At 43.4% G+C, this 8,814-nt stretch overlaps 1 long non-coding RNA gene across 1 annotated transcript; it reads right to left on the bottom strand.

Annotated features, from left to right (window-relative positions):
• Positions 1-2,065: 2,065 nt before the first annotated feature.
• Positions 2,066-7,412, bottom strand: LOC133384508 (uncharacterized). The gene is made up of 3 exons (XR_009762592.1): positions 6,975-7,412; positions 5,058-5,100; positions 2,066-4,031 (listed from the first exon to the last, which is right to left on the bottom strand). It is a non-coding gene; the product is annotated as an uncharacterized LOC133384508 (long non-coding RNA).
• Positions 7,413-8,814: the final 1,402 nt, after the last annotated feature.

The raw sequence follows: 8,814 nt of genomic DNA, 5'->3' as shown, positions 1-8,814 counted from the left end.
AGATACAGAAGACCTCTTAGAAGCCGGGCCTGGCAACCAAGATGTCTTCTGTATCTTTAAAAGTTGTGCAGGGGAAGGGAGAATTCCACCGTGTGGTTTTTCCCATTACAGTGTTGCAAGAACACCTGCACTTGGCTGACTTTCTCTTCTCCTAAAGATAGAGGATCAGTCTCAGGCCCTGAGCCTGGCAACCCTAGTTCTGCACAGTATCAGGCCTTTAAGTGCTGTAGCACCAACCCTTTGGAATCGCCCTCCCCCAAATAATTAGACAGATGCTGTTTCTGTTGTCTTTTCAGCACCTACTGTTGTTTGCCACCCTGGGCTCCTTTTGGGAGGTACGGTGAGATACTAATACTAATACTAGTAATGGCCATAGACAGAATTAGTTACCTTCCCAATTAAGAACCAAACACCTGGGTAGATAAAAATGAAAATGTTTTTGCCTGGCACCTAAAAACTGTCAATGATGGCACCAGGCGTGCTTCCCCGGGGAGAGCATTCCACAAGTGGGAAGCTACCACTGAAAAGACCCCTTCTCATGTGGCCAACCTCTGCATCTCTCTTGGAAAGAGCACATGGAGATGTTCCTAATGTGTTAAAAAAATCCTAAAATTACTTAAACAAACAAACCTTTATATACTTAAAATATTAATTAATCATTTTGATTTGGAATCATAACACACACACACACACACACTTTATGTAGGCTGTATATATGCATGGTATTCTGAGTGTTTGCAAAAGACAAAATGCTACAACTGCTTTTAAAACGGGGAAAGCTTCCAATTAAAATATCTAAACATACTGATTCTTCTTGAGTCATCATAACTAAAGTAGTCTTTGTCTCTGTCTCTTGTATCTTTCACACACAGATGCTAGCAGATACAGAAAGCTTTTCCATGTCACACCCCATAAATAAGAAAAGTGTCATGTGCCCTCCTTTTCTCCTGAATGCATGAAAGAACCTGATAAGCTCTCTATCTCTCTTTATATTTGGCTTCTAAAAGATGCTTTAGACCAGGCTATGGTCTAAAAGCACATAAGGCCAGCTCCCAGGTCTGGTCAGTGTCTGGATGGGAGACCACCTGGGATCCACATGTAAGCCGCCTTGGGTTTCTACCATGAAAAGAAAGGCGGGGTATAAATGTAATTAATTAATAAATAAATATTGCGAATATTGTGAACAACAATGGCATCACAGTTGTGGAGTAACTCAGCAGGCAAGCATATGCTTTGCATGCAGAAGGCCCCATGTCCAGTCCTTGGCATCTTCAGATAGGTAGGAAAGATTCTCACTTGAAACCCTGGAGAGCTGCTGCCTGCCAGTGTAGAAAATGCTGAGCTGGAATTGCTAGGTCAGGGAAACATTTTTAACCTGAGGGCCACCTGCCTTCATGGGGAACATTCCAGAGGCTGCATGCCCCTGGCAGACGAGGCTGGAGGCAAAAGCAGGTGTAGCAACTGATGCGAGTCTTACGCTTTCTAGCCATGCAAGAGTTAGAGGTTTCTACACACACACTCTCCTTGCCCACATCTTTGCATCTAGACAGAGGCATCATCACTGTGCAAGGACATGTTCTAGCAAAAGCATTCCAGGCAGGCTAATGAGAGGCTGTAGCCAGGGGAGGGGAACGTCTGGGAGAGCTCCAAGGGCCGATAGAGAAGGCTAGAGGGACAGATTTGGCTCCTGGGCCTGAGGTCCTCCACCTTTGCATTAGATGGACAAATGGTCTTACTCTGTATAAGGCAGCTTCCTCTGTTCCTAACCAAATCATAGCAATTCCAGGGATGTGTAAATGTATATGTAAACAGTGCTGTATGCCAGGCTTGCAAAACATGTGTGGCCCACTGAGCTGAATACATGTCACCAGCCATGTAGTGTAGCTTGATGGAAGTTTGACATCATGCTCCCTCCTGTTTTTGCAGGTTGTTAGCTAGAATAGTCTGTGGACTGATAGAATCTTTGGCTGAGTGAATCACATGCTGCGCAGGCCCATGGCTGCAGATATAAATTGTTCACATTAAGGCTGAATCCACTCAAATGTATAGTGTAGATATCACGACACAGTGAGACACGGTGAGACCAGAGTTCAATTTCGGAGCCCCCCTCGTAATTCTGGTCTCCGCTTTTATTTTACCTCCGCCTGGAGGCGTGGATTATTTTCTCTCCATAAACAGCCTATGACCTTTAACTATTGTATAACATCACGTACATACATAGTACAACAGCATTATCTACGTGGCAATATGCAGGCAGTTATTTAACCACTACAGATGTCAGTATCGTTTACAGCCATAAAGTTAACCACATCCTGTTTTTCCACTGGTCAGATCGCAATGTCTTGAGAGATAGTGTACTGAGAACAGCAACGTGGTTTGCCAACGTATGCTGTTCATTCAGTCCACCCCACATCTCCCCCTTTTTTATTTTTTAGCAAAAAGTAATTACTACGTAATGGTCGCGGAGCAACAGGTGTACACGTCTGGAACAGGTATTGTAAAAAACAGCATAAGCCTATACTTAAAATGAGTAAAAGAATAGCATATCTAAGAATCTGACTTAGCCATCCAGTGGGCAGCCAACTCCAAAGCCACTGCCACCAAGTTGTAGGGGCGTCCTGCAAAATGTTATTAGCTAGATCCTTCAAGTTTTTTACCTGTGTTCTGATTTCAAAACTGTTGTCAGTTAAATTAAAACAGCACATATTCTTTATAGTTTCGCACCCCAACTGATGTTGTAATAGCAGGTAATCTATAGCTGCACGATTATCCAAGATAGCTTGTCTTAATATACCCTGCTCTTCATTTAACAAAGCAATGGCTCGAGAGGTGGCATTTATCATCTTAACATAATTACAGGCTAATTTATGTAATTGATTGCTGTTACTTACTGCCAATGCAGGAAGTCCAACAAGGGAGATGGCTAGTGATACACTTTCTGCTTTATTAAGCAATTCCTACGTTGGGCTAGCAACTCCCTTTTATGAAGGAAAATGGGAACCAGTCGACTCAGGCAACAGATGGTATCAGAAATATCCCTTCTGCACCTTATGTCGACTACAATTAACCATCCGAGCACACGTATTATTAATGGAATTTGCAACATGTGATGTAAATAATTGAAAAGCATTAACAGGCAGCTGGAAGGTTGGAGTTCCCCAATTCGAAACAGTATGATATTTAATCTCTGAAGTATTCATGAACCGCCCAAGTCCTGTAATGTTCCCAATATCCCCAGGTGCTTTGCATACGGGTATTAAACATGTTCCCAACATACCCATTTCCTGTACATGTTCAGTCATGCAAAAGTCACTCACATTTGTCATTCTTGCTAACTGAACCCAGATATTGTGTTGAAACCGCATCCCCAACTCCTGCCCCAACCTGTCAGCCCCGGCGCTTCCTAAAATCCAACAAATGCAAAGTACAAAAATAGAATTTGTATTTAAAGACGCAATTAAAGCAAGAATGGTATTCTCAGTTGTCTTGTCCACCCCGGCTTGTTCCATTGCTTTTTCTGCTTGTGTTGCTAAGTTCTTTATTTGGCCCCAAGTCACGGGAGGTTGCGGAACATTCCGACCACGCTTCCTGGAAGACATCCCAGTATCCTGAAGTTGCAGAGAAAAATTAGGGATGGGATTCTTAAGATTATCGTGCCAGGACATCGTCTTTCCAGGGCCGGATACACCTAGCAGGTACCCACACAGGACCGTCAGGCGTAGACACAGCCGCGTAACCTCGACCCCACGTTATAAGCGGAACTGGGCCTTTCCACTCTGGATTTGGTAGTTGCCGAAACTGCACCCGCGGGGCAGGTAGAGACTCCGACTGCTGAAAATGCCGCTGCGCTCGAGTAGAAAAGGAAAAATGAGTATTGGGAGATTGAGACAAATTTAAATGATTAATGGTAAACAACACTTGTGCCAGCCACTCCTCTTTGGTGGCCAATCCCAGTGGTACTCCTCCTTTTTGTTTTTGTTTAAGCAAATGCTCTTTAAGGGTACGATTGGTACGTTCGACGACAGCTTGACCTGTAGAATTATAAGGAATACCAAACAAATGTGTAATGGACCACTTAGTGCAAAACTGTGCAAATTGCTGTGAAACATATGCAGGACCATTATCAGTTTTTATCGTCTGAGGTTGGCCCATGATGGCAATAGAACGAATGACATGATTAATAACATTCTTAGTTTTTTCCCCTTTCTGAGGAGTTACCCATATGTATCCGGAATATGTATCTACTGTAACATGCAAATACTTCCATGGGGAGAAAGTAGGAAAATGTGTAACATCCATTTGCCACAACTGGTTAACTATGAGACCTCGTGGGTTCACTCCTGGTTCTGGGGATAGAGTTAACTGTGTGCATTGGGGACATTGTTGAATAATGGCAGAGGCTTCCTGGGCAGTAAGATGGAATTGCTTCTGGAGTGCTTTAGCATTTTGATGATGAAGGGCATGACTTTCTATGGGTGTGCAAAGGAGGGCACGAAGAGCCTGATCAGCATATTGATTACCTTCTGTTAACAATCCTGGGAAAGGTTGATGACTGCGAATAAGAGCCTCCACTTTCCAGATTTCTTTTTAATCACAAACACTGGGGTGTTATAAGGGCTATTACTTTCTGCTATATGATCAGCTTCCAGTTGCTCCTTTACCAGTTGGTGCAGAGCTTCTAATTTTTCTTTGGGTAAGGGCCATTGTTCTACCCAAATGGGTATGTCTGTCTTCCATTGTAAAGGAAGAGCTGCCTTTTGTTGGCTAATCATTAATAACAATGGTGGTCTGGAATTGCTCCAGTAAATCCCTTCCCCACAGATTTACTGAAATGTCCAAAATACAAGGGCGAATGTGGGCTATACGATCACCATCAAGAGCAACAACTTGTATCCAATCCTTACTCCGTTTTGAATCCTGAGCTCCGCCCACTCCCCACACAGAAGGGGCCACTTCTACTGGCCAAGAGGATGGCCAGTTATGTTCAGCAATTACTGTGACATCTGCCCCAGAATCTATAATACCTTCAAAAATAACATTGTTTAAACAATACTTACGAACCGGTTTCTCCCTGGTCACTTCTGCCAGTACTGCAGCTACCTGTGGATGGAAAGGATTACCTGAAATACTCACACTCGGCGATTTCGTCCTTGTAGATCCGAATCCACCAGTACGTTTTTGGGAGGAAGTGTTCGATGTGAAAAGACGATATGGCAATAACAATAGTTGCGCAAAAGAATCTCCCTTCTTCAACTGAAGGGGAAGGTGACTCCAATACTGAATATAAATAATTCCCTGATAATCAGAATCAATAACACCAGGTACCACCATTATATTATTCTTGGAAGCAGAGGATCGCGGTAGTACAAGGCCTACGGTGCCTTCTGGTAAAGGGCCAGTGAGTGTGGTAGGCATTAAAAGAACTGCTCCAGGCAAAGGAACATCTTTTGACTCTGCATGTATTAAATCAATTCCAGCGCTTCCTTGAGTAGCAGGGGTGGGTACACTTCCTTGAGATTCGGGGCTGGAAGCCTGCCCCAAGTTCAGTTTCCCTCAATAGGACGGGAAGACACATTGGTATTGGTAATGGGAGCTGAACGACACTGATTAGCCCAATGATAACCCTTTTTACATTTCGGACAGATTTTCTTTGGCCGGTTTGTAACAGTGCCCCCACCTTTAAATGCTCCTCCGCCAGGAGCCCGACATTCCCTTCTGAAATGACCAGGCTTTTGACAATTAAAACAATTGCCTGTAGGTTTGTTACCCTGTCTTAATGCCCCAGCTAACAATGTCATGGCATGAACATGTGTACCTACCTCTGCACAAGCTTGAATCATGTCTCCCAATTCATATTGCGGTCTATGAATAATGTTTTTCAAAATCTTTTTACAGTCTGTGTTAGAATTCTCGTAAGCTAATTTTAACAATAATTCCCCTTGTGCCTGAGGGTTATCAACCTGCCGTGTCAGAGCCTCTTTCAAACGGTCAACAAACTGAAAATAGGGCTCTGTTGCTTGCTGCCGTACATTCGTAAAAGAACGTAAGGGTTCTTTCCCAGCAGGCACCTTTTTAAATGCTTTCTGTATACACTCAGCAGTTCGATGAAATGCGGCTTCAGGCAATACCCCTTGTTGTGCTATGGTAGCAAAATTACCTGACCCATAAATTTGCTCGGGAATGATATTAGCATCCCCAGCTGCTATAGCAGCATGTCTAAATTCTTGGTCCCAAACTACATATTGCGAAGGAGTCAAAATCATCCTAAAGAGATCCTTCCAATCTTGAGGGATCATGTTATATCCAGTAGCTACTCCTTCCAACATCCCTTGTACATAATTAGCCGTAATCCCATATTCTCTTACTGCCTTATTTATTTCTCTAATAACAGAAAACGGAAGAGCTGTCCAAGTTGCTATGCGATTATTAGCATTATTAGGATCTGGCTGATATGTAACGGGAAAAGCTGAAATTGTACCCTCCCAGTCTCCCATTTCTTCCATAGATAATAATCCTGAGGCTGCAGCCTGAGCTATGGCTGCTTTAACCTTCCCAGTAACCTGTTCTTGTTGGACTGGAGGGCTATATGGAGGAGCATTTACAAATTTCTCAATATCCTTTTCAGGTGTAGGTAAAGAAAGTTGGGGATAAAGAGGAGTTTTCTGGTCAGAATTGGCAAACAGCGATGTCTCTTTTATCCCTAAATGACTAATGGCCTCAGCACACTTTTGCCATAATAAGAGATGGTGAATAGGTGCTCTTGGTTCTTCATGTAATTTTCTCCCTATCTTTATCCAATCTGACTGACGTAGTGATCCTTGCTCTGGATACCATGGACATTGACATTGAATTGTTTTTAACAATGATTCAATGTGAGAACGACTTATAAAAGCTGAGGTATCCTGTTTTAAAATTTTTTGTAGCTCTTGTGCATGAACCTTCTGCTGAGCTGACAATTCCCCCCCCATACTCACGAATGGGAGCTGTACGCTGAGGTGCACCGTTGGCTGATCCTGCCAGTGGGTACGAGGGTGTTTGTTCTGAATCACGTCGGGGTCACCAGATGTAGATATCACGACACAGTGAGACACGGTGAGACCAGAGTTCAATTTCGGAGCCCCCCTCGTAATTCTGGTCTCCGCTTTTATTTTACCTCCGCCTGGAGGCGTGGATTATTTTCTCTCCATAAACAGCCTATGACCTTTAACTATTGTATAACATCACGTACATACATAGTACAACAGCATTATCTACGTGGCAATATGCAGGCAGTTATTTAACCACTACAGATGTCAGTATCGTTTACAGCCATAAAGTTAACCACATCCTGTTTTTCCACTGGTCAGATCGCAATGTCTTGAGAGATAGTGTACTGAGAACAGCAACGTGGTTTGCCAACGTATGCTGTTCATTCAGTCCACCCCACAGTATAGGCCAATGCATTTAATTTATTTCTCACTGATATTCAAAAATAGCAGCCACCCCCAATCAAATTATTTCAGTAAAACCTCCCTTAACTAATCCTTCAGGAACAAGCTCCTTTTATGGATGGCTTTTTAAAAAAGGTGAAACTGTCTAGTTTTGGTTTGCTATGGATAAACATTCAAGACTGTGCCTTTGCTTTAAGGTGAAACTGATGAGCCTGAGCTTTGCATTAGCAGAGATCTCTTGTTTTCTCAGGGCTCTCTTGTTTTCTCCCAGGGCTGGGGAGTGAAAGATCCAATATGATTCAGAGGAGGAGAAGGAGGGGAGGGAGAAGGAGGGTAAGTGGGTGGGTGCTGGGTAGGCACCCTTGAAAGCTCCTGTTGAAGCTGCCCACACCAGCTATGAATGGGTGTAGAAACCTATCCATATTCTTTCCATGTTATTCCTACCTCTGGTACTGAAGTTTCTGTTAAAGAAATGTCCAGGAACGCTTCTACTTTGTTAACTGAGGTATTACTGTATTTACATTTCTGTTCCATCCTTCCTCCAAAAAGCTGAGAGTGGCATACAAGGTGCTCTCCCCACCTTTGTCTTACCCTCACAGCAACCTGTCAGGTAGTTTAGGCTGAGAGAGGGTGATTGGTCAAAAGCATGACCTGCTGAGTCACTGTTTGTCACCCTAACCTGCCTCACAGGGTTGTGGTGAGAATAAAATTGGAGGGAGGGGACTATGTAAGCTGCCTTGAGCTCATTGGATAAAACACAGGATATAAATGTAAAAAATACAATTATTCAAATAAATCCTGCAAGTTGAATATGGTCCCTGGAAAGGTGGCAGCATGGGAGAAGTAACAACCACTATAGTACGGCCATGTTGACAGGTGTGGATAACATTCCCTGCACTCTGAGGGTGGCAGAACTATCAAGAGAGCCCTCTCTGCAGAATTTAACATCTGAGGGTCGGTATGGATGGAAATAATCTTTTCAGATATTTTGGGCCTAAGTCATCTAGGGCTTTAAACACCAACGTGAGCACCTTGAACTGGGCCTGGAAACGAACTGGCTACCAGTGTGCAGCTGTTTTAAAATAAGCGTTATATGAGTTCTAAATGGAACCCAAGCCAATAATCCTGCTGCTGCATTTTGGACCAGCTAAAGTTTCTAAGTTGTCTTCAAGGGCAGCCCCATATAGAGTGTGTTGCAATAATCCATTCTGGAGGTTCCAGAGCACAGAGTATTTATTTCCTACAAATTGCTGGCAGGAAGTGGCACCTGCCAAAATGGTTACACCAAGTCAGACCTTATCAATCAATCAATCAATTACATTTATACACTGCTTTTCCTCCCAGGACATCAAGGCAGCATACATGTTTCTCCCCCTCTCCCATT

The sequence above is a fragment of the Rhineura floridana genome, chromosome 4 (assembly GCF_030035675.1).
Source record: "Rhineura floridana isolate rRhiFlo1 chromosome 4, rRhiFlo1.hap2, whole genome shotgun sequence".
In the NCBI taxonomy this organism is placed as follows: Eukaryota; Metazoa; Chordata; class Lepidosauria; order Squamata; family Rhineuridae; genus Rhineura; species Rhineura floridana.
This window is presented reverse-complemented; position numbering and strand designations above follow the sequence as displayed.